We start from the raw sequence: 25306 nt of genomic DNA on the forward strand, positions 1-25306 counted from the left end.
TTTGACAGAAAAAGTCAGACAGAGCCCACACAGGATCGGATTTTCCAACAACATAATCTGATTGGACTTTTCCCCTCTGAATTTTTGACCGTGTGTTGGGGTCATTACAGTAAAGAACCCTCTATGTAGTTTAACCACTACAATACAGGGCTCTTTCGCCCCCTTCCTTCCCAGCCCAATTTTCAGCTTTCAGCGCTCTCGCACTTTCAATGACAATTGCGCTGTCATGCTACTCTGTACCCAAATGACATTTTTATCAGTTTGTTTGTGCAAATAGAGCTTTATTTTGGTTGTATTTATTCACGGCTCCGTATTTTATTTTTTGCGATATAAGCGAAAAAATAGCGTAAATTTTGAAAAAAAAAATATATTTTCTTCTTTCTATTTTAAAAGAAATCCAATAAAATCGAATTTTGTCATAAATTTAAGCCAAAATATATTCTGCTACATGTTTTTGGTAAAAAAAAATCCGTTAAGTGTATAATAATTGGTTTGTGTGATCACGGACATACAGTGCCTTGCGAAAGTATTCGGCCCCCTTGAACTTTTCAACCTTTTGCCACATTTCAGGCTTCAAACATAAAGATATAAAATTTAATTTTTTTTTGAAGAATCACCAACAAGTGGGACACAATTGTGAAATGGAACAAAATCTATTGGATATTTTAAACTTGTTTAGCAAATAAAAAACTGAAAAGTGGTGCGTGCAAAATTATTCAGCCCCTTTACTTTCAGTGCAGCAAACTCACTCCAGAAGTTCAGCGAGGATCTCTGAATGATCCAATGTTAGCCTAAATGACTGATGGTGATAAATAGAATCCACCTGTGTGTAATCAAGTCTCTGTATAAATGCACCTGCTCTGTGATAGTCTCAGGGTTCTGTTGAAAGCGCAGAGAGCATCATGAAGACCAAGGAACACACCAGGCAGGTCTGTAATACTGTTGTGGAGAAGTTTAAAGCCGGATTTGGATACAAAAAGATTTCCCAAGCTTTAAACATCCCAAGGAGCACTGTGCAAGCGATCATTTTGAAATGGAAGGAGTATCAGACCACTGCAAATCTACCAAGACCTGGCCGTCCCTCTAAACTTTCAGCTCAGACAAGGAGAAGACTGATCAGAGATGCAGCCAAGAGGTCCATGATCACTCTGGATGAACTGCAGAGAACTACAGCTGAGGTGGGAGAGTCTGTCCATAGGACAACAATCAGTCATACACTGCACAAATCTGGCCTTTATGGAAGAGTGGCAAGAAGAAAGCCATTTCTCAAAGATATCCATAAAAAGTCTCGTCTAAAGTTTGCCACAAGCCACCTGGGAGGCACACCAAACATGTGGAAAAAGGTGCTCTGGTCAGATGAAACCAAAATCGAACTTTTTGCCCACAATGCAAAACGATATGTTTGGCATAAAAGCAACACAGCTCATCGCCCTCAACACACCATCCCCCCTGTCAAACATGGTGGTGGCAGCATTATGGTTTGGGCCTGCTTTTCTTCAGCAGGGACAGGGAAGATGGTTAAAATTGAGGGGAAGATGGATGCAGCCAAATACAGGACCATTCTGGATGAAAACCTGTTGGAGTCTGCAAAAGACCTGAAACTAGGACGGAGATTTATATTCCAACAAGACAATGATCCCAAACATACAGCAAAATCTACAAAGGAATGGTTCACAAATAAACGTATCCAGGTGTTAGAATGGGCAAGTCAAAGTCCAGACCTGAATCCAATCGAGAATCTGTGGAAAGAGCTGAAAACTGCTGTTCACAAATGCTCTCCATCCAACCTCACTGAGCTCGAGCTGTTTTGCAAGGAAGAATGGGCAAGAATTTCAGTCTCTCGATGTGCAAAACTGATAGAGACATACCCCAAGCGACTTGCAACTGTAATCGCAGCAAAAGGTGGCTCTACAAAGTATTAACGCAAGGGGGCCGAATAATTTTGCACGCCCCACTTTTCATTTTTTTATTAGTTAAAAAAGTTTCAAAAATCCAATAGATTTCGTTCCACTTCACAATTGTGTCCCACTTGTTGGTGATTCTTCCCAAAAAATTAAAATTTTATATCTTTATGTTTGAAGTCTGAAATGTGGCAAAAGGTTGAAAAGTTCAAGGGGGCCGAATACTTTCGCAAGGCACTGTATGTAAGCAAATGATCATGTACATATGTGTGCAGGTGATCACAGACATGTGTTTTTATTATTGGGGACATGTGTTTTTATTATTTGGGAACATGTGTGTTTTGGGGACATGTGTGTTTTGAAGACATGTGTGTTTACAATGTGTTTTACACTAGGTTGGTGATCAGTGAGTAAAAAGCTGTAAAAAACAGCTCATACTCATTGATCACCAGCCGGCTGCAGCGATCTGCTCTCCTCTCCTCAGAGACGACTTCCGTGGGAGGAGAGGAGAGCCGATTGCCTGTTTGTTTACATCACATGATGGCTGTGATTGGACACAGCCATCATGTGATGAGGAGGGCCAATCACAGAGCCCTCCTGACGATCCGAGATGCGCCGTGTCCGGGTGACATGAGCGCATCGGGATTGCGCCGCTGAACGTCCAGTCAGGAGTAAGCTGTATATATACATTGGCCTGGTGGGAAGCAGTTAAGGTTAAACCTCTTTTCTTCTAAAATGAGTGGCCACGAGTCTAGTTAAATTCCCTTTTGCGAAAAAGTTTTATCCCTATTGTGGGGTCACCAGTATGGTATTTGTATATTGAAATCATATCCCCTCTCAAGCGTCTCTTCTCCAGAGAGAATAAGTTCAGTGCTCGCAACCTTTCCTCATAACTAATATCCTTCAGACCCTTTATCAGCTTTGTTGCCTTTCCTTGTACTCGCTCCATTTCCAGTACATCCTTCCTGAGGACTGGTGCCCAGAACTGCACAGCATATTCCAGGTGCGGTCGGACCAGAGTCTTGTAGAGTGGGAGAATTATGGTTTTATCTCTGGAGTTGATCCCCTTTTTAATGAATGCTAATATTCTGTTTGCTTTGTTAGCAGCAGCTTGGCATTGCATGCTATTGCTGAGCCTATCATCTACTTGGAGCCCCAGGTCCTTTTCCATCCTAGATTCCCCCAGAGGTTCTCCCCCCAGTGTATAGATTGCATTCCTATTTTTACCACCCAAATGCATTAGTACAGTAAACGTTTATGGGGAATTGTGTCAAATGTGTCAAATGCCTTTACAAAATCCAGATACACCATGTCTACGGGCCTTCCTTTATCTAGCTGGCAACTCACCTCCTCATAGAAGGTTAGTAGATTGGTTTGGCAAAAATGATTCTTCATGAATCCATGCTGATTACTGCTAATGATGCCGTTCTCATTACTAAAATCTTGTATATAGTCCCTTATCATCCCCTCCAAGAGTTTACATACTATTGATGTTAGGCTAACTGGTCTTTAATTCCCAGGGATGTATTTTGGGCCCTTTTTAAATATTGATGGCTTTTCTCCAATCAGCTGGTACCATTTCAGTCAGTAGGAAAATTAGGAACAATGGTCTGGCAATTACTTGACTGAGTTCCCTAAGTACCCTCGGGTGCTAGCCATCTGGTCCCGGTGATTTATTAATGTTAGGTTTCCCAAGTCTAATTTTAATTCTGTGTTCTGTTAAACAAGGAGGTGCTTCCTTTGATGTGTCTTGAGGATAAACACTGCAGTTTTGGTTACTGAAGCCCCCTGATTCCCTCGTAAAGACAGAGAAGAATAAATTCAATACCTTCGCCATCTCCCCATCCTTTGTAACCAGATGTCCTTCCTCATTCTTCATGGGGCCAATACATACTTAAAGAATTTCTTGGGATTTCTTTTGCCCTCCTCCGCTATGTTTCTTTCATGTTCTATCTTAGCCGTCCTTATTGCACCCTTACATTTCTTGTTCCATTCTTTATAAAGTCTGAATGCTGATGATGATCCCTCAACCCTGTATTTTTGAAGGCCTTCTCCTTTGCTTTTATATGCATTTTTACATTGGAGTTAAGCCATCCAGGACTTTTGTTTGCTCTTTTAAATGTATTACCCAATGGGATGCGTTTGCTAATGCCCTTATTTAATATGCTTTTAAAGCAAACCCATCTCTCCTCCGCGTTCTTTGTTCCTAAGATTTTATCCCAATTTATGCCTTCTAGTAAGGTTCGTAGTTTAGGGAAGTTGGCTCTTTTGAAATTCAGTGTCCTTGTATTCCCCATGTAACAACAGCTTATGTTTACCATTGCCACTTTTTCCTAACAGAACTGTGGGCAAACTTGCATAAAAACAAATATCCCCCCAAAAAATCTAAAATAACCGTTCCAGTGTATAGCAGTGGCGTAGTTGGGACACAGAATTTCAGAGGTCCTGGAGTGACATTCTGATGGGAAAAGGGTCTCCACTCCTGACCACAGGGACTCCAGTTCTCAAAGAGTTAAGAGTCTCCAGGAAGCATCTCTTAAAATAGGTAGTATTAGGTGTGGTGGGAGTAGGAGTTGTGGTGAGACACCTGTTGGGAGGGCTGCGAGTTTGCTGGAAGCTTCCAAATAGCCTGACAGGGACCGGGCTACACCCTGGAGTAAAGACCAGTCCATGAATTGTATGTGCCTTTGTATTTTTGCTTTGTGCTGAAGATAAGTGGACTTTATTTTGTGTTTCATTCATGTGCTGCTGCTAGAAGCATTTCTTTGAAAATAAACACCTCTTTGTTTAAATTTATCAACCTTTGCTCTTGGTCTTGTCGAGCTACATAACCCCCCGCCCCCCCACAAACTTTATGTAGCAAGGTCCCAGGCCTACGTCGGTCTAATGAGAACCTCCAGGGCCAGAGATAGCTGACATTATTCTGTATATAGTGGGTTGTAAGGCATAGTGGGTGTAATGCATGGTAGATTCATTAGGCACCAGACAGATTTTTATTTCTCTTAACAGAACTTTGGGAGAGAGGGTTAGGGCCAGGATACCCTTAGGTAGTTGTAATGTTAATTGGCAGACTCCGAGACTTCAAAAGGAGAACAGCCATGCAGGGAAAGGCCTTCAGCAAGACGCCACATCTCCATGTGTAGGAATGCTGTCTCCTATGGACACAATCTTTAACAGTTTCTAAAAAAAGGTGTAACAGTTCCTTCACATCCACTACAATCACTTCTTGTAGTTCTTAAGCCCATTGAGCTCCCAGTCTCTCTCACTAGACTAGATGATTCACTGCCACTGAATCTTGTGAGCTCCTCCAATCTTCACTGTAGTATCTTCCTCAAGTGTCACCCTCGCTTCTCTGTTTGGTCCCTAGCTTGGCACTCAATATACTTCTCAAGCTTCATTCCACTGGCCTGCTCTGTCCCTGGCTTGACACAAAAGGCTGCTCTGCAAGAGTCACCTCCGCTGGCTTGGTCCCTGGCTTGATACCCACTGAAGTTTCCCGATTCTTCACCGTCCCTGGTTGGTGAGAATTCTGCTCTGGTACTTAAGCTTCAACTACTCACTGAGGTCCCTGGTAATAAGGTGGATGGTCCCTTAGTGGTGACAGTTTCCCCTACACCTACGACCAATGACAGGTTCTCCGGCCAGCAAAACCATCACTTTTGGTTGGACTTTAAGCCACAATCCCAACCCTGTGCTGCTCTATTGCTTCTGGATAAGCCCTCAGACAGCCTAGCAGCCAGATGTGCCCGGGATAAACCCAGCCTCCAGCCTAGCAGCCCGAGCAATACAACACATGTCCATCCAGACAGCCGCCCAGGTAGCACAGAACAGCGATCATCTGACTCAACACAAATATATAGGTTCTCCCAGCAGGCCAAAGGATTTAAGCAAACCCTTGCCCATTGGCTGGGATACCCCATATACCCATAATCTGACCTTGCATTGCCCTTTTCATATCTAATGCCACCAGGCACCCGGCGACCTAGCGACAAAAGAGAGAAGTGCAGCAATTACAGAATTAAAGTGAAATCAATTGATCCCTAACAATGGGCCAAGGTAGCTATACCTGGCAGGTAAATTTAGGAGCAACCCTACCTAAACACCAGGGTGCTACATTTACAATATATATAATTACCACTTTACTTGCAAAAGTTGCAGCTTTTCAGATCAACGTCCTGTAAAGTAGACAAAGGTGATGATCTTTATTCATTGTCCAATGAGAAAGCTGAAGCCTCTGCAAATACTCTATGCAAGTACTGACCATGCTCTGCTGATCAGTACCTGCACATTGCTAGGCAAGCACCTCTCTTCCTATATGACACACATAGGTGTGCATACCGTTTATATAAGGGTGTGCATCCCAAAGCCCAAACACACATGCCCTTCTCTGCAGCCTCAGCTTCACTGGACAGTGAATGAATGGGAAGTGCTCTGTGCTGAGCGGCTTCCTGTTCATTCACAAGCTGAAGAATAGTAAAGGCATACCCTCTGCACATGCCTATGATGGCATACATGGACCAGGCAACTGGCAATGTGCAAGGAGAGGTGGAGTGTTATGTGCTGCCCCCTTCTTAGAATTACCAAAGTAACTGAAGCACTGCATCTAAAAAGAATGGTAAAGGTTAAGTTAAGGAAGGTACTGTCTATACATTGGGGGTATTTTGGGGGCAGGGGTTGTTTTAAATAAAGGTTTGCTTTAAAGCTTGGATTAGATATAAACCCAGTGTCTAGCAATGCTGGTCACCCAAAACTCTGCCTATGATGTGCCTCAGCTCTACTATACTATCAGGAGAGCAGAAAAAATATTGGGCTTATTTTACAATACAAATTACAATAATTCCAATGGTTTTTTATTATAGTTTACATTTAAACTGTGATTTAGGAGTCACTCATTTTACTATATTTTAACTTTACAGAAGGTGTTTAATTCTTTTAATAGTTTTTTTTTGTCATCTAGTATTTGACTTTAAGCAAGAAAAATCATCAATTTATAAGATTACAACAATTACAGAAAATGTACATCCCAATGCTGTATACTTTTAGTATGTAAAAAAGGTTTGTCACAGTAGTTTTGCACTTGAAATGTACATTAATGGGATTTTCTCTTCAGTAGCATTGCCTGACCTTCCAGCCACTGATGTATCATGACTGAGTACCTCTCATAAACAGCAAATTACCACAGCAACTAGCCAAGTCAGTACCACAGCTTAGATTTCTTATTTTGGGAAAAAAAAGTGATAAAAAGGCAGGCATAGTGGCAGTGCCATCTGGAGGCATAAGCTGTTTTTGATTAAGAGATTTTGCTTGGGGGGGAGGGTAATTTTGACTTTGGGGAGATTTTTTTTTGAGGGGGAGGGAGGGGGTCAGGTTCTTTTTAACCATGTTCCTTTAAGTCCCTCCTACTTGTATTCCAATGCGGCCACAGCAATACAGTCTGCATAACTGCTTTTCCAAGAATGACCCATATCTTTACAATCCTAGAAATGCCCCTGCATAGCTATCAATTTGAGGTTACCTCTTAAGGAACCCTGTCAAAAAAGTATTATGGAAGATGCCATTGCAGCCCTCATTTTAAAAGTGCCAGTTGCCCAACTGTGTTCAGCTTCAATAACTGAGTCACAGTCCAGGAACAAACATGCAGTCAATTCTATACTAATTCAAGGTCAATAACTCCAAAGTTATTGATATCAGTCTTCCCAGACCATCAGTACAACAGTATTGTAAAAAATTTAACTGCGCTAATCCTAAAGTGCTTATAACATTTTTACCACTTTGCATAGCACACAGTATCACTATGTAAATATATAGTGCAAATTATCAAGTTCCAAATATCAAACACCAGGACATAGTTTTTTTTTTGATGACAACATTTTACAAGTTTTCCTGTTATTCCCACCCTACATTTTCCCCACCCTTCCCTCCCATATTACATTTCATTATATTATATATCCACTATTTTTACCTCACTATTTATATACTGCTTAGGGGTTATCACTTAACTGGGGGCATTCCTTTTTTGCAACCAAGGGTTCCATATTTTGATAAACTTGCCCTAATTCCCTTGTTTAATTAAAGTTGCTTTTTCTAACCATACTACTTTGTTTATAGTTTTCTCCCAGTCTTCCGGGGTCGGAGGAGTCAGTGATTGACATTTTTGTGCAACTAGTTTTCTTGCCTAATACAGGCTTCTTACTACCGCTATCAATGTACATGTTGGCCCAGCTTCTTTTCTGACGTGGTCCAGTACACATGCTCTGGGTTCCAAATCAAGATTCACCCTAAATATAATATTAATTATTTTTACTATCATTGTCCAATATCGAAGCAACTTTGGGCATCTCCAAAACATGTGTATAAGGTCTCCCGTCTCAGTACATCTGGGACACTTGTCATCTGAGCGGCGGCCAAACATGCACATTTTCTTAGGTATATAATGAACTCTATATAGAAGGAACAAATGAGATACTTTTACGAAGAGGAAACCGATACTAATGATCTGGAGCTCTAAAATCCTTGCCCATTGCTCTGCTGATATTTCTCCCATGTCCTCTTCCCATTTTTTTTTTTTTAAGCAGACTTTTGTTCTTATTTTTTTTCCCATTATTTGCGAATACGCCATTGATATCAGTCCCTTGTTAGAGTCAGCATTAATTATTCTCTGGAGAAGGGGAATCTCGCACTGATCCAGGGTACCATTGTTAAACTGCTTGCCCAGAGCGTGTCTTATCTGTGAATGACTGTAAAACACCTTATTTGGTATCTCATATTCTCGTCTCAGTTCTGTGAATGATTTTAAACTATTCCCCTCATAGAGTTGGATTACCTGTCATAGTCCATATTTTCCCCATTCCTTATTCTTTTCTATGTTGAGGAGTTCTTGCAGATTTTAGTTTTTCCAAATAGGTGAATATTTGGTTACTCCCTTATACCCCATTTTTCTCTTAGCTGTTTGCCATATTTTTGTCATCAATTTTGAAGTTGGTCGCCTACAATTCAGAGAACTTGCCTCTAGTGCCTCTACTATAAAGCTGTGTGGGGAGTCCAACAACAGCAATTTATTGCTCACCTTCCCCTCTCCCACTATAGCGCTTCCTCCTAGGTGTTGCAATTGGGCAGCCAGATAGTAAATATACGGTTGGGGGACAGCTAGGCCTCCCTCGCTTATTGGGCTTTGCAGGGATTTTAAACTGATCCTAGACTGGCCTTTCTTCCAAATTAATTCTCAGAAAAGTGATTGTATTTTTGAAACACTTTTTCCCCAATTACAATTGGGGAATTGAAAAGCAAATAAAGCAATTGTGGCATCCAGATCATTTTAATCAGATTGGCCCATCTGGCCACTGATAAAGGAAGCCTGCTCCAGATGTCACATTTCTGTTTAAATTTTTGAAGTAGGGGGACTAAGTTGTCAGCAATATATTGATTCGGGTCCTTTGACATCACTATCCTGAGATATCTATTTTTTTTCGACTATTTTTAACTGGGGTATCCCTATTGGAATGGGGTTAATTGGTAAATCAACTGGCATAAGAGATGACTTCTAACAATCCCGAAAATCTACCAAACTCCTCCACTATATGCATTACCTTAATTAATGACCCCCTCAGTATCCCCCCAGAAAGAACAGGACGTTGTCCGCATACAGAGCTATCTTCTCCTCCTCACATTTCCTTTGGAATCCATGCAGCACCGTTGAAGATCTAACTGTGCATGCCAGGGGTTCCATCGCTAATGCGAACAATAGAGGTGACAACAGGCACCCCTGTCTCGTCCCTCTCTCTAGCGGTATCCTTTCCGAGTACTCATTATTAATTTTTAACTTTGCGCTTGGATGTTTTTAGCAGTTGTATAAATTGCTCGCCAAATCTGAACCTTTCCAGGACCCGCCAGAGGTAGCCCCACTCAAGGCTATCAAATGACTTGGCTGTATCCAAGGACAAGACAGTTCTCGAGACAGCGACCTCTGTCGGGACCTGGAGGTTCGTATAGACCCTTCTTATATTGACACTTGTAGATCTTCTTGGGATGAATCCTGATTGGTCCTCGTGGATAAGCGTTGATATACATTTATTCAACCTGGATGCCAGCACCTTTGCCACTATTTTAATGTCAGAACACAGTAAGGATGTCTGTACGCAGATGCTTCCAAAGAGTCTTTTCCCTCCTTCTGTAAAACTGTAATAGTGGGCTCCGACATCGATAGTGGCAACCTCCCCCCCTCGACTACCCACCTTAATATCTTTAGAAGTTCTGGGAGCAGAACCCCCCCAAATTGTTTGTAAATTTCCAATGGCAACCCATCAGGGCCATAAGATTTACCATTGGACATACCAGCTACTGTCAGTTCCCCCAACTCTATCGGAGAATCAAGCATATTCCTGTCATTCTCCGAGAGAGCGGGTAGTTCTATTTTCCCCAGGAACCTCTCCATCCCTCTGCTGTCTGAGTTCTGTCGTGACTTATACAGTTCCCCATAGAACTCTGAAAATGTGTCCATAATCAGCCCAGGGTCGGACATAACTTCTCCTCGGAGAGTCCTAATCAAGGGTATACCCGGAGAAGTGGAGTTAGTCCTCACCAGAAGGAATAAGGCGACCCGTTTTTTCCCCTTCTCCAAAGGAATTCTGTTTCCAAAAAAGTCTCTTATTTTCAGCATTTCTAGTTATGGCCTCCCTATATTCCTGCTGCTTAACTAGCCATTTTTTTTTGCTTCTCTGGGGTTGGGTCTAACACATATTGTCTCTCTAGCTCCAGCACTTCCTTTCTTAGATTTTCTTCCCACACCTTAGGTTTCTTCTTAATTCTTGCGACCTGTTCTATTAACAACCCCCTAAGGAAGGCTTTAGAAGTGTCCCAAATCACCCCCACTGGTGCTGTCCCTTCATTAATTTCCATGCATTCCTTTAAACTCTGTGTTATTTCTTCTGGCTTCTCTATTAATTCCAACCAAAGTGGATTTATATTCCACATTGTTGGCGTGTTCCTGACGTTTAAATTTACAGTAATAACTAGGGGAGAGTGGTCCGATACTCCCCTTGGCCAGGACTCTATGTTTTTTATTAGCTGAGATGCTTCACTATTACCTATTGCCAAGTCTATATGGGCGAGTGTATGATATGTGCTGGAGAAACAAGAGTATTGACGTGAGTCGGGATACCTAACTCTCCATAAGTCCCACCAGCCCACTTCCTCCAAAAATTAGCTCAAACGGCCTTCCGTTGGCCTAACTACCCTATTCCCTGGTGGGAATCTATCCTGACTATTATTAAGGACTGCGTTGAAATCCCCCATAATTAATATCGGTATATTCACCTTATCCTCTACAAACTTTAATATCCAATATAGAATCTCAAGTTTGAACGGAGGCGGGATATACACATTAGCTAAAATATGGTTTGCTCTCTATCAAACAATCCAAAAAAATGTAACAACCATGTGGATCTATACTGACATCTCTACAGGAGAATGACACCCGTTTCTTAGCCAATATGCTCACCCCTCTAGAATATGAGGAGTACACTGAGAGATATTGACTTATAAACCGCTTTCTAAGTGTGTCTCCTGTAGACATATCAGTCCCACCTTCTGAGCTTCCAGTGCAGATAGCACGATGACCTTTTTAATAGGATCGCCCATCCCCCGAATATTCCAAGAACCTATATTTAAAGTTTTTGACATCATCTTATAAATATAGTAAACAAAAAGCAATACTGTTCCAATTTTTCCCCCGTAACTAAAGCAAAAACACTCCAAACCATAATATAAAGAAACTTAAACCCCAGACTGATAAAAGAAGTCGTATAGTCAGGAAAGAGGGGCCCTTTTTGTGTGCTTATTTGCCATGCTTGCTCTTCCCCCCTTTTCCCTTTTCCCAAATTTTTTTTTTTACCCTAAGTGCAATTTTTTTTTAACCAACTTTAAATCAAAATGAACATTCCCTTCTGTATTTATACTGATACTCTACCTCTAAACAAGTGCCCAATGTGCCCAAACTTAGTATTTGACTTCCCTTTCTTAGTGAATCTATTTTTATTTTCCCCTTCTCCCTACCCCCCCTATGTATTCCCCCTCCCCTTTACCCCCCCACCTTTCCACCCCCCTCCCCTTAAGCCTGCTTAGGCTAACCCTTGGGGCATAATATGTGGCCTCTTCACTCAATCCTTCCCCACTCCACCCATCCAATCTAACATCATGTGAAAAAAACATACTATTCCTTCGGTGTTTATACTCTTTATGTACATATCTCCCCTCCCTCTTCCACCCCCCTCCCCGCTTTGTTGCCATCAACAAAAAAAAGAAAAAAACATTTACCCAATACCCGCCATCCTCTCATTTACCCAACTGTCCTCACTCTCCCCTCCGGCTCCAAAAAAATAAAAAATAAATAAAATTCCATTATTATAGGCTGTGACTAAACATTATATACTGGCCTCCCAATATGCCCCTATATGTCCTTCTTGTTCTCTTCCATCTATTTCGTGGCTCCTCCAGCAGTGTCAAAAAAGTGGGTAGTGCCCAAAGTCGTAATACGTAAATGGGCTGGGTACAGTAATGCATATGTGATCTTGTGGTCCCGTAGGCTACGTTTGATATTAGAAAACTCTGCCCTGCGTCTTTGTCTTTCTCTTTTGTCTTTCCTGGATCCATTATAAAAAATGTCCCCCATTTCTCTGGCTTTCTGCAGCATAGCCGCTTTGTCCTTGTAATTAAACACTCTCATTATTAATGATCTAGGGCGTCCACCTGATGTACAAATTCTGGTTGGGACCCTATGAGCTCTCTCAATTGCAAAGGAATGTGAGAATTTCTGCCCCAAATGTATCCCTGAGCCATTTTTCCATAAATTCTACAGTATGGGTGCCCTCGCTGCTTTCTGGCAAGCCTACCACCCTTACGTTGTTCCTTCGGAGCCTATTTTCCTTTTCATCCATTTTAATTTTATAAGTATCCAAATACTGTTGCATGGTTTTAAGCTCCTGTTTCATTGGGTATAAGCTGCCCTCCACCTGACTTAGCCTCTTCCTTAATATCTTTTAATTGATCGCACAGGCCGCCCAGCGAGCTTTTACAAACGTTAACAGCAATTAGCACATCTTTAAGTGTTGGTTCCATCTCATTTAGTACCAGCATTGAGTCTTTCCAGCAGTGTATTTTTTGGGTTAAATGATACAATTGTGAATATCACTTTGGGGACTATTGTTAAAAACCTAATGTCCTGGTGTTTGATATTTGGCATTTGATAATTTGCACTATATATTTACATATTGATACTTTGCACTATACAGTTATATAGCTTTGATGACTGTATTTGTGCACATTTTGTAGACACCGTTTTAGTGGTAAAAATTGTATAAGCACTTTAGAATTAGCACCGTTACATTTTATGCAATACTATTTTCTTCCCTAAACAGTTATAGGGGACTCTTAACTGCAGCAGTTCTAAATATTTTTTAGCTTTTAAATATTATTGTAATTAATTAAGCACTACTTTTTGCGCCAGTGACACACTTTTTTTTACCTTAATTCATCAGTGCAACAGCCAATAATTTAGCATTCTACTTAGTAGAGTTTAAAGATGAAAGCCTACATATTTTTTACATATTTTTCTCAAGGCAGGTTACCTATAGGTTTTAATAATAAGGGCTGGTTCACACCTGAATCACACAGTGGTAATGTGGTCCACATTCCTGTGTGACTCCGTGGTTGCGATTTTCAGTTCATTCATTTGAAAAGACTGAAATTGCACTGGATCACACAAAAAGTACCTTATGTATTACTTTTCAAAAATGCACTGCACCAATCTGGTGCAGGCAAATGTACTGTGTTTGTAATATGAATTTGGGGTGTCATTAAGACTATGTTGGCTCCCACAGCAGATCATACGCCCAGTATGTTTTGAACATGGTGCAGGAAATGTGCACAGAATGTTCTGGTGTGAACTGGCTCTTTATATCAGTTCTCTAAACATGACTAATATTTCCTGTTTTTCACCCATTTTCAAAGCATTGTGTTAGTGGCACCTCTTCTGTTTTTTTTTTTTATGTTGACATATACCTTTTACCTTATGGATGAAACTGTTGTACTGACAAATGTCTTTTCTGCAAATGTCAACCAGTAATATTCTCCTATAACTCCTACTCCTGATGTGGGTTTCATGTACACGTCCTACATTTTAAAGTTTTACACAGACATAGAGAAAAAGCCTTGTATAACATTTCATTTATGTTATTGGCCTACATGGTGTACTGAGCCAAATGGCAGAGATAACACAATTACTTAGTGAGCTGTTTGCTTTCCACTTGGAGGCATGACGCCATCATTGTATCTCAGGCTTCGACACTGCAGTGTTATATTAAGCAGGACCTCCTGAGCAGGACAACAATGATATTTCAGCTGACACAACAGTTTAAAAGGTAAGCATAACTTAGCCTGTGCACTGGGCACAGACTCTATGTATACTTAGCCTTAGAGAGCCAATCCATGACCAATAAAATAAAGAAATTAAACACACTAAACGATTATTTATTTATGACATTTGGACAATGTTAAGTTTTATAATGGTAATCTGAATTTATGAACATTGAATTAAAAATCAGAGAGATTATCTCGTATACACTATATGGCTAAAATTATGTGGGCACCAGTTTTTGATTGTCCACATAGCTTATCTGGACACCAATTTTTTGAGTTCAGATGTTAACACTAAACATTAATGTTAATGTTACAGCATACAAGGACATTTTATACAATTGTGCTCTTCTAACCTTGTGGCAATAGTTCCAGCATGACATACCCTTGTGCATAAAGACATAGTTTGTTGAGTTGTGTGTGGAGGAACTTGAGTGGCATGGACAGAGCTCTAAACTTACTGTAACCCTACTAAACAATTTTGGGATGCAGTAAAATGCTGATTGTGAGCCAGGTTTTCTTGTCCAACTTCAGTACCTGACCTCAAAAATTCCAAACGGGGCCAATTCCAAGGTAATGCTCATGGGTTTGGAATTGGGCTCCCAACAAGCTCATATAGGTGTTCACAAAGGTTTGTCCAAATAGTGTATTTGAAAATCTATTTGGGATTATACACTGATCAATCCTACATTCCCTGGAGAAAAAGAAGCAGACCTTTTACTACATGTGAGCCACATACATTTATCAGCAGAATATTTAGGCAGATAATGATGGCATGTCAAACAAGATTTAACAGACCTCTCACAGAACAACTTTGGCCAGTCCAGCAGACTATTGTCACATTAAAAGCCAACAGCAGTTGGCAGCAAATACTGCCAGTCAAACATTTGGGAAAAGTATCTTCTGGTCAAGTTGTCCATTTAAATATAACCTATAATATTTTCTCAATATTGGTGAGAGGTAAGGGCATCTACTTCAGTAGACATAAACATGGATTCTAAGGAGTTTCATGCATGCATGCACAAATAACATGGGTTTTAAGTGTCCAACTGCTGCCTAATTCCTTTGGCAAGATTTACTATTTTTTATTTTTTTTATTTGATGCTCTGCATATGGCTTTATGGAGTACTCATGAATATACAATGTGCTAATTTCTGCATTAGCATGACACAAAGGAGACAGCACAATCCACAAGAAAATGTATAATGTAAAAACACACTATAATACAAGATGAAGAACATGCCTCTTTTGAGATGCATAACATACATATACTACATAGTGACACTGAATGGACTACATACAATACCTATTATCAGGGAACTAAGTATTGCAATCCTTCTATATAGAAGAAAATTGCATTGCAACAATGCTACGAAACCGTATATGGAGTAATTTGTGGCCATTTTGCCAGTTTTGCTTTAGAAAACATGCTTTCAGACTACCACACTTTGCCCCCTAATTATTCCACCAGTGATGTTTTCTACCCATCAGCTTTTCAAAACTTCTTGTTTGGATAGTAAGAGGAAAAATGTATTCCACTTTGATCCATATGTGTCAACATCAAAGGAAATAACTGTATAAACATGTATGTGTTTAGGTGCGGCCTGTGAAAAACTTTTGCCTCTTTCTAAGCTGCATGAACCTGTTTCAAGCTTCTTTTGTGTTTCCATTGACTTATATGTGGAGAGCAACAGTTCTGACATGATCAAAAGTCCATGTACCTAGGCCCTCATCCATTGCACCCATGAAATTGGTGTCACAGATTATTAGTGAGTTTCTTAACAACAGATGCATTTCCCTTTACTTCATTGAATGCTGGGTCTGCCTCCTGGAACACGAGACAGTGCATATGGGGGTGATGTATGCTGATGATGTGGACTTCCCAGGGTGAATCTGTGAGGCCCTGGTTAAATCACCATTGCCTCACTCAACCAGGAAGTGGAAAAACAGTAATTGTAAGTAACTGTTTAACTAATGAGTGCATTTGGTGCATTGGTCAGTGTGATTTTTTTTTCTTTTGGGGGGGGGATCCATGTTAATATTAGCATGGCAAAATATGTAAAGGAACCTAGAGCTCCACCCACTGGCTGCAAATTGCATGCAATATTTTATATTTACCTAACTAAAAAGTAAGGCCTCGTTCATACAGGCAGAGGGTCACAGAACAAAACAGCAATTTATGTTGTGGTAGCGACACCCAAGTCTGTTATTTGTCTTTACTGCTGAATAGGGCAGTTCAGTCAATCACACGTTTGTGTCATTTTGTGATAGTTCTAGTAGCTAAGCATTCTGTGCTTTGTTGCACCTGTCAAATGCATTAATTAAAGTCAATAGGACCGCGTCACGACCGCATACCAAATGCAGCTGTGGCAGATGTATCATGGTATTAAATGTAAAATCCCTATTGGGATAAAAAAAAAAACGATGGTTAGGAGGTAGAAGTACCACCTTTTGTTCACCAGTAAACTGACTCAAAACCGCAATCTGAAGTGATCCAATGTAGGTTGTGTTTCAAAGCCTGCCCCCCATGTGAAAGAAGGTTAACAAAATATAGACCTAAACATCATAAAGAAAGAAACGCTATATAAATACACTACAGAGACTTTTCATTTTAAATTTATGTTTTTATTTTTTCATGAGATTGGGGTTCTTCTTTAATGGTAACCTATGCTAAGAGAAATGCCATAGATAAACAGGGTCTGTCTGGCTTTAAATTCAAATTCTGTATTTGTCCTTTACCTCCCAATTACCTTTATCTTCAACATGTCTCCAGGCTAGTCACGCAATGCGGTAGGTCCTCTTCACATTTTCTATGTCAATGGGTGGCCCTGATGAGGCAAAAAACAGCACTGACATAGTGTCAGGGCCATTCGCTGCATCGGTATACTGTGAGAAAAAGGGTATCATGTTTACTTCCCGCAGGCAGCAGGATCTTCTCAGTCTGGCAGTCAATCAGCCTGGAATACTGAGGACATCTTGTAGTAAAAAGACAACACTGCGGGCTGAAGGTTGGTATTGCATCCAGCTGACATTTTTAGATGGAGAGGTATAGAAATGTAGCCCCTGCATAACACACAACATGGGTTTTCTTTAAGCTATTTGATGCTAATTCTAATGCTCCAGGCATGATGTGTTTTAGATTACTCTCTGGCAAAACTGTCAGAAATATTCAGAAAGAGCAGTTGCACAATGGTTATCAGTTAGTGTGGGAATTTACATTGCCTCCTCTTGTATCAGTTGGCATCAAAAATGGCCAAAGGGGACCTTCATTCCTAGACTACAGTTAGGATTTTCATGTCCAGAGGCAAAGATCCCACAACTAGGAACCAGACAGCATGTTCATAAGCAATATTGTTCTAATGGGGTGACATGAAATAATAATAAAAAAAAATTGCCTTAATGCCTAAACAATACAAATAGCATGATAACTAACAATGTCTGCCAAGATCTCAGATCCCTTCTTCTCTGTGAATATCATTTCACCATATAGCTAATATAAACAGTGCTGGATTAAATCCTGTGGAAGCCCCTAGGCAGTCGAAAACCTTGGAGGCCCTCTTGCAAGTTTTTGGAGGTTTCTAGTGTGCGTGCTTCAGTGGGAAAATACTGAACCAAGTAGTGTGTACATCGGCTGTTAGATAGAGATGACCATCACTACTGTACATTACATGTACATAGATTGCACCAATATTTTTACAAACTGACAGCTGTAAGTGGATGCAGAAGACACAAACTGTAATGTGAGCTTCATGTCTATGGTTTAAGTACTTTAAAGCGGGAGTCCGCCGGGAGTCCGCGTTTTTTTTTTATTTTTTAAAGCAAGCAGCTACAAATACTGCAGCTGCTGACTTTTAAAATAGTGACACTTACCTGTCCAGCGCACCCGCGATGTCGGCACCCGAAGCCGATCTCTCGATCGTCTCTTCGTCGATCGTCTTGGGTATGGGAATCAGGAAGTGGAGCCTTTCGGCTTCATTTCCCGGTTCCCTACTGCGCATGCGCGAGTCGCGCTGCGCAATAAGGATGGACCCGCTGCCTCTGGGATCTGTGTGTTTCCCAGCAGGCAGCGGGGGACTTTCGGAAAGGGACGTAACCTACGCCCCTTTCCGCAGAGAGCTATCCCGGAAGTGGGTGCAGATACCTGTACTGTACAGGTACCTGCACCCCCCTCCCCCCTAAAAGGTGCCAATTGTGGCGCCGGAGGGGGGAGGGTTCCGATGAGCGGAAGGTCCACTTCAGGGTGGACCTCCACTTTAAAGTGGATGTGAACCCCAATCATGAGACCTGACCTGGGTCATATATCTGTGGTGTTTACTTATCTCTCTCCAAAGCCCTAAGTCCCATGTCTTTCTGCTGCTCCATTCCTATGTTACCAGCAAGATAACTGCTGACAAGCTCTCCGACACAGGAGATAAAAGCAGCTGAAATTTTTTTCCGGGGAGGGAACTTATATATAGATAAGATGAGAGGTTGTCTATTCACAGCACAGCTCTGCAAGTGGGGGGGGGGGGGTTTCTCCAATCAGCTCTCACACAGTGTATGCCCAGACTCCACACCCACTGCTGAAACAGGAATAAAAAAATTCTAACTGTGTGCACTTTCTAAAGAATGTAGAAAGCTGAAGACAGCAGATATACAGTGGTGTGAAAAAGTGTTTGCCCCCTTCCTCATTTCCTGTTCCTTTGCATGTTTGTCACACTTAAGTGTTTCGGAACATCAAACCAATTTAAACAATAGTCAAGGACAACACAAGTAAACACAAAATGCAATTTGTAAATGAAGGTGTTTATTATTAAAGGTGAAAAAAAATCCAAACCATCATGGCCCTGTGTGAAAAAGTGATTGCCCCCTAAACCTAATAACTGGTTGGGCCACCCTTAGCAGCAACAACTGCAACCAAGCGTTTGCGATAACGTGCAATGAGGCTTTTAAAGCGTCCTGGAGGAATTTTGGCCCACTCATCTTTGCAGAATTGTCCTAATTCAGTTACATTAGAGGGTTTTTGAGCATGAACGGCCTTTTTAAGGTCATACCACAACATCTCAATAGGATTCAGGTCAGGACTTTGGCTAGGCCACTCCAAAGTCTTCATTTTGTTTTTCTTCAGCCATTCGGTGGTGGACTTGCTGGTGTGTTTAGGATCATTGTCCTGCTGCAGAACCCAAGTTCGTTTCAGCTTGAGTACACGAACAGATGGTCGGACATTCTCCTTCAGGATCTCTTGGTAGACAGCAGAATTCATAGTTCCTTTTATCACGGCAAGTCTTCCAGGTCCTGAAGCAGCAAAACAGCCCCAGACCATCACACTACCACCACCATATTTTACTGTTGGTATAATGTTCTTTTTATGAAATGCAGTGTTCCTTCTACGCCAGATATACTTGGACACACACCTTCCAAAGAGTTCCACTTTTGTCTCATCGGTCCACAGAATGTTGTCCCAAAAGTCTTGGGGATCATCAAGATGTGTTGTGGAGAAATTGAGACGAGCTTTGATGTTCTTTTTGCTCAGCAGTGGTTTTCTCCTTGGAACTCTGCCATGCAGGCCATTTTTGCCCAGTCTTTTCCTGATGGTGGAGGCATGAACGCTGACCTTAACTGAGGCAAGTGAGGCCTGCAGTTCCTTGGACGTTGTTGTGGGGTCTTTTGTGACCTCTTGGATGAGTCATCGCTGCGCTCTTGGGGTAATTTTGGGCGGCCGGCCACTCCTGGGAAGGTTCACCACTGTTCCATGTCTTTGCCATTTGTGGATAATGGCTCTCACTGTGGTTCGCTGGATTCCCAAAGCTTTGGAAATGGCTTTATAACCCTTTCCAGACTGATAGATCTCAATTACTTTCTTTCTCAATTGTTCCTGAATTTCTTTGGGTCTCGGCATGATGTGTAGCTTTTAAGGATCTTCTGGTGGACCTTACTGTGTCAAGCAGCTCCTATTTAAGTGATGCCTTGATTGTGAACAGGTGTGGCAATAATCAGGCCTGGGTGTGGCTAGAGAAATTGAACTCAGGTGTGGACAACCACAGTTATAGTATGTTTTAACAAGGGGGGCAATCACTTTTTCACACAGGGCCATGATGGTTTGGATTTTTTTTCACCTTTAAAAATAAACACCTTTATTTACAAATTGCATTTTGTGTTTACTTGTGTTGTCCTTGACTATTGTTTAAATTGGTTTGATGTTCCGAAACACTTAAGTGTGACAAACATGCAAAGGAACAGGAAATGAGGAAGGGGGCAAACACTTTTTCACACCACTGTACATGTAAAACATATGTAGGGAGATTTATTTAATCTCTGTGTATTATCTGAGGGTTTACATCCACTTTAAGTTGTTATTGGGTACATTATTTCCTATACAGTATTTTATCTATAGAGTCTTTCATGTAAAGTCTTTATTTCTTTGAGTTGATTACTTTTTTTCTATATTCTGTAAACAATTTAACCATTTCATAACCAGGCTACAGTCAAAAGATGGCTACAGTGTGGCTCTGTTGTTCCAGGAGGGCGTCTATGGACATCCTCCCGGAATTACACCCCTTTGTACACCCTTGGGGCATGCATCTGGCGTGCTCTGTGATCAGCTGTGTCATGGATCGTAGTAAAGGGCCAATCCCAGTGGCCCTTTACCATGTGATCAGCTGTGTCCAATCACAACTGATCACAATGTAAACAGACTTGCAAATTATCGGCAGTGCTTTCCTCATGCGCTCTTACAGCGCAAGGAGAGCAGAGCTGATAACTGGCAAGTGTGACAGAGGAAATGTACACAGATAATCAGGGCCCTGATTATCAGCGCTGCCTCATCAGTATCCATCAATGCTGCCCCATCAGTGCCAGTCAGTGCAGCCTCATCAGCGCACATCAGTGAAGGAGAAAAACAACTTATTTGCAAAATGTTATAACAGAAACTAAAAAAAAGTAGTTTTTTTCAAGAATTTGTGGTCTTTATTTCGTTTGTTTAGCAAAAAATAAAAAACCCACCAAATACCATCAAAAGAAAGCTCTATTTGTGTGAAAAAAATTATAAATTCAATTTTTAGGTAGAGAGTTGCATGACTGCACAATTGCCATTCAAAGTGCAACAGCACTGAAAGCTTGAAATTTGGCTTGGGCAGGAAGGGGGTGAAAGTACCCAGTAGGCAAGTTGTTAAGAAAGCTTCATTATAATTTTCTCTCAAGATGAAATCAATATAATTTTGATCCATTGTCACAACTTGCTTTCATTTTGGACTGGATTAGATCTTTCACTCAGGTGCATATACAGATTGCATATAAGCCTGCATTTATAAAGGGGTTTACCGGAAATGTATGAATATTTTCTCTTCTACCTAGATAGCTCAAATATCCAAAGTGGTTAAAGAATAATTTCACCTTTTCATGAAAAATAAAAAGGTGAACTATCTCCAACATCCTGGCTTTTCCTGCAGACCCTGCTGCTCATAGCAGCCTGATGCCATCATAATGCTTGCAATGGCATAGCCATGTAACCATGCTGACCAATGAGAAGCACATCAGAGGCGTTTTCTTCCAGTAAGGTGTCCCAGAAGAAAGAAGTGATTCTTATTGTGTAGACCGGTCAAGAGATTGTGCTGACCAATGAGCCCTTGCCATTGTGGCTATTATGTTAGATACTTGCTCTGGGGCTAGGTATTGGGGTATATGGTTCACTACATAAGTAGCATGAGGCATCATGGCCGCTTGGTGCAGTGGAGTGCAGAGGGGTGCTTAGTACATTTGGATTTAGCTCACTTTTTTACGTGAAAGTGTATACTTGCCCTTTAAGACTTAATGCAGGAAGCTGTAATAGTGTGCCACTTATTTTTCCAAATTGAACTAAAATGAATGTCTTCGTATATACACTAATTTGAATAAAAAACATGTATTTTTTTAGTAAAAAAAAAATAAAGTTGAAAGAAAGAATTGGCAGTTTGACTTTAAATCCACTTTTACTCTTAAGAATCAACGACAAACAGTAGTACAGTTATGAGTCCCTATATCCTCACAGCACACTACATTGTACCAAAAAGTCAGTAATTAACACTTTCACCAATTCCTGGACCTAGACAGCATCTCATTCTAACAATTAATCAAAGCAAATAATAATGAGGCTTTAATGACACTGACAAATGAAGCAAACGTAAGTTCCTTGAGAATCCCAAGTCAAAAAGATGCCTTTGGGCACCAATGCTGGCTGTGATTCATGCATAATTTAATATGTATGTGTGATGTATCTAAAAGGCGTTCGCAGTTGCATGGTTGGATTGATGCAAATTACTTTAAACAAACCACCATACATCAAGATATAAAATCGTTCCTTTAATTCATGAAGCTGCACTGATAGATAAGAGTAATGTATTCTTTTTTTTAAGATGACTGAACAGATCACACATTTCAACAGTTGTAGTTCTTTCCAAACAGCTAAGCGTTAACGAGTCATAGGCAGGCATTCTTTGCATTAGTAATGCAATTAAAGAGAAGATAATGGGATTTGTTTTTTAAAAGCATATACCAAGGTTTGGTCCCGATACAGTTCCTTCAATATTGCTTCTTTGTGATTCACCCCAATAGCATATATCCACAAGCGGACTTGCATCTTATATGCTATGGCAACTCCAGCAATAGTATCTCTCTACCTGGCTCGGGCTCTCTAGGCGAGATGCAGAAATCCTTTGGCTGAAATTTCAAAGTAGGATAAATTAAACAGCCAAAAGGCAGAGGCAAACTCCCTTGGCCATAGCATATCGGTGGAGCTGAGAACAATTTTATTTCCAAAGTTCAGAAGGGATATAAGAAGTTGGTAGGTGACTCAATCTGCCAGCATCTATTCAAAAGTAATATTATTTTTGGGTTGGCTGACCCTTTAAATAGAAGCAATGCTGACGGCTGTTAAATACAAAAATCATTTGAGAAATCAAGAGATAAAAGTTCTTAAACAAGCAATTTACATTAAGATTATCTCTTACAGTGGCTCGCAGATCTGGTCCTTGAGGGAACCAATGATAGAGAGAGAGACCAATCTATCAAACGGAATAAGAATTGCAGATGCTTAACACAGCAATCAAATGATAGCTAGCTATTATACTGAATAGTACATTTGAAAATACAAAGAAGAACTTGACCGGTTGCTAAGGACAACAACTTCACATGCACAAAATTTAGAATTGATTGCAGAATACTGTATAATTGCATGTTTTACAGCTTTCCCACAGGTGTATTCAGATTACTTTACTAATCCCAAGGGAAATAATTATTAATCACTATTAAAGAAAATACATCAGTTCTGTTATCTGTGACTGCTGATAAACAATAAAGCACCCTTATGACATACTATATATTCATAACTAAAGATATATTTGCACTTACACTTCAATTTGTTTTTCGCTTTTATATATAAACTCATTTGCATTTAGGATAACGGATCCTATATTTTTCACACTGCATTTTTTAAGCCATGCATCTACATCTGGAAACATGCACTCTTTAAGGATATAAAGCAGTTTATCATATTGTTACCACATCACCATGGTAATGGTTATTGATATATAACAAAAGGCTGTATGATGGAGTCTATAATAGACCCTAAATTATGGACCTTTCACCCCATAAGCTCATCCGGATCTTCTATGCAAGCCCCACTTTTAATGAGAATAAGCTCTGCCTTTTAGTGATAAAGAAAGCGGAGAATGTATGCAAATATAAGCTTTGTTATCATACAAGGTTGCTGTCTTCACTAATATTCTATCTAGACACATGCCTGGTTGTCTTTAAATACAGGGTCTGTATTGTGCTCTCTCTTGTCCTTCAGATGTTAGTGTTGTCATGGCATGCTGTGTTAAAGTGGAATGCCAATGCATGTCAATAGGATGCTGTCCATGGTGCTGAAGGGGCATCTGTGCACTTTCCTAAGGACAGAGCCAACTAAGATCACATTTCTCTCATTCACTAAACATAGCAAGTTTGTGCAGAAAAGAACTTACCTCTTGATGTGAAATAATGAGAAGTCCTGTTCTGTTTTCTAAACTGTGCCTTTTTCATATAGTTCACCGGTGAAGCAGAGATCAGTCCATGCTCTGTAAGGCAAATGCTGCTCTATACATCCTCTCTTGCTGTGCTGTACTCTACTTGCACTTTCAATAACACATGTCCATTCTGCTTGGATGCCCACAAAGTGATCCCTCCAACAACCAGCTTGTTACTTACTTTGTGTTGCTGGTTGACTTGTGGTTAAATGAGGATCTGTGTCATTAATCCACCTTCTTGCTCCTGATCTGTGAAAAGTCAAAGGCTGACTGTGCAGCTCCTAGTCCTGTCTGAGCCTCAGTCCAATGCCTGTCAGATCAGCAAAGTGCACATTTCATGCTTAGAACATAAAATTGCCAGCGATGCTGAAGTCTAGAAGCAAGCTGCCTTGCTGTGATCATTGCTGTCACAGTTTTAAAGGTCCAGCTATGAATGGGGACTGTGCTCCTCCCAACAATAAAGGTAAGCTATTGAGCACTAGGCTTAGCTTATGATGGTCTGCATATATGCTGGAGTTGATTTACCCAAAGCAAAAAAAAAAAGAGCCATGCTGAAAGAACTAATCAGTGCTAGATTTTTTAATTTTTTTTTGGAAAGAATAAAGAAAATATTTTATATATAAAAAATATGCTGCTCATTTAAATGCATTAGATTTTATGTTGCACTCCTCTAGGGTAATGCTGTGAATAATGGATCTATTTTGCTTCAGTTTATATATTTTTTGTTGGCCTGGTCAATGAAAAGCAATTTGGTTGCTACAGGTGACAGCTAAATTGTTTCTTAATTTTCTGTTGCTTTATTTTTGAGCAATCACTCTAGATGTGTCTCTGTGATGTACTGTATTCTCTGCATTTTCCTTTATTTCTGTTAAAAAAGGCAAAAAAAAAAAAAGGGTTGGAAGCTGTGCTTTTTTCCATTTTTATAAAAAGCCATAGCACAACGATTGTGTTTCTACTGGAAATGATTCATTGTTCGGG

The 25306-nt window shown here is 40.5% G+C and overlaps 1 protein-coding gene across 1 annotated transcript in view; it reads right to left on the reverse strand.

Annotated features, from left to right (window-relative positions):
• The window catches only part of LOC143924719 (galanin receptor type 1-like), a 110984-nt gene extending 86243 nt beyond the window's left edge, over positions 1–24741 (reverse strand). Inside the window, exon 1 of the mRNA XM_077449147.1 lies at positions 24287–24741. The gene's annotated coding sequence lies outside the window, so the exon portion shown is untranslated. The remainder of the gene's footprint in view (positions 1–24286) is intronic.
• Positions 24742–25306: the final 565 nt, after the last annotated feature.

The sequence above is a fragment of the Lithobates pipiens genome, unplaced genomic scaffold (genome assembly GCF_037356315.1).
Source record: "Lithobates pipiens isolate NorthernLeopardFrog02 unplaced genomic scaffold, aLitPip1_a1.2 Scaffold_22, whole genome shotgun sequence".
Lineage (NCBI taxonomy): Eukaryota > Metazoa > Chordata > Amphibia > Anura > Ranidae > Lithobates > Lithobates pipiens.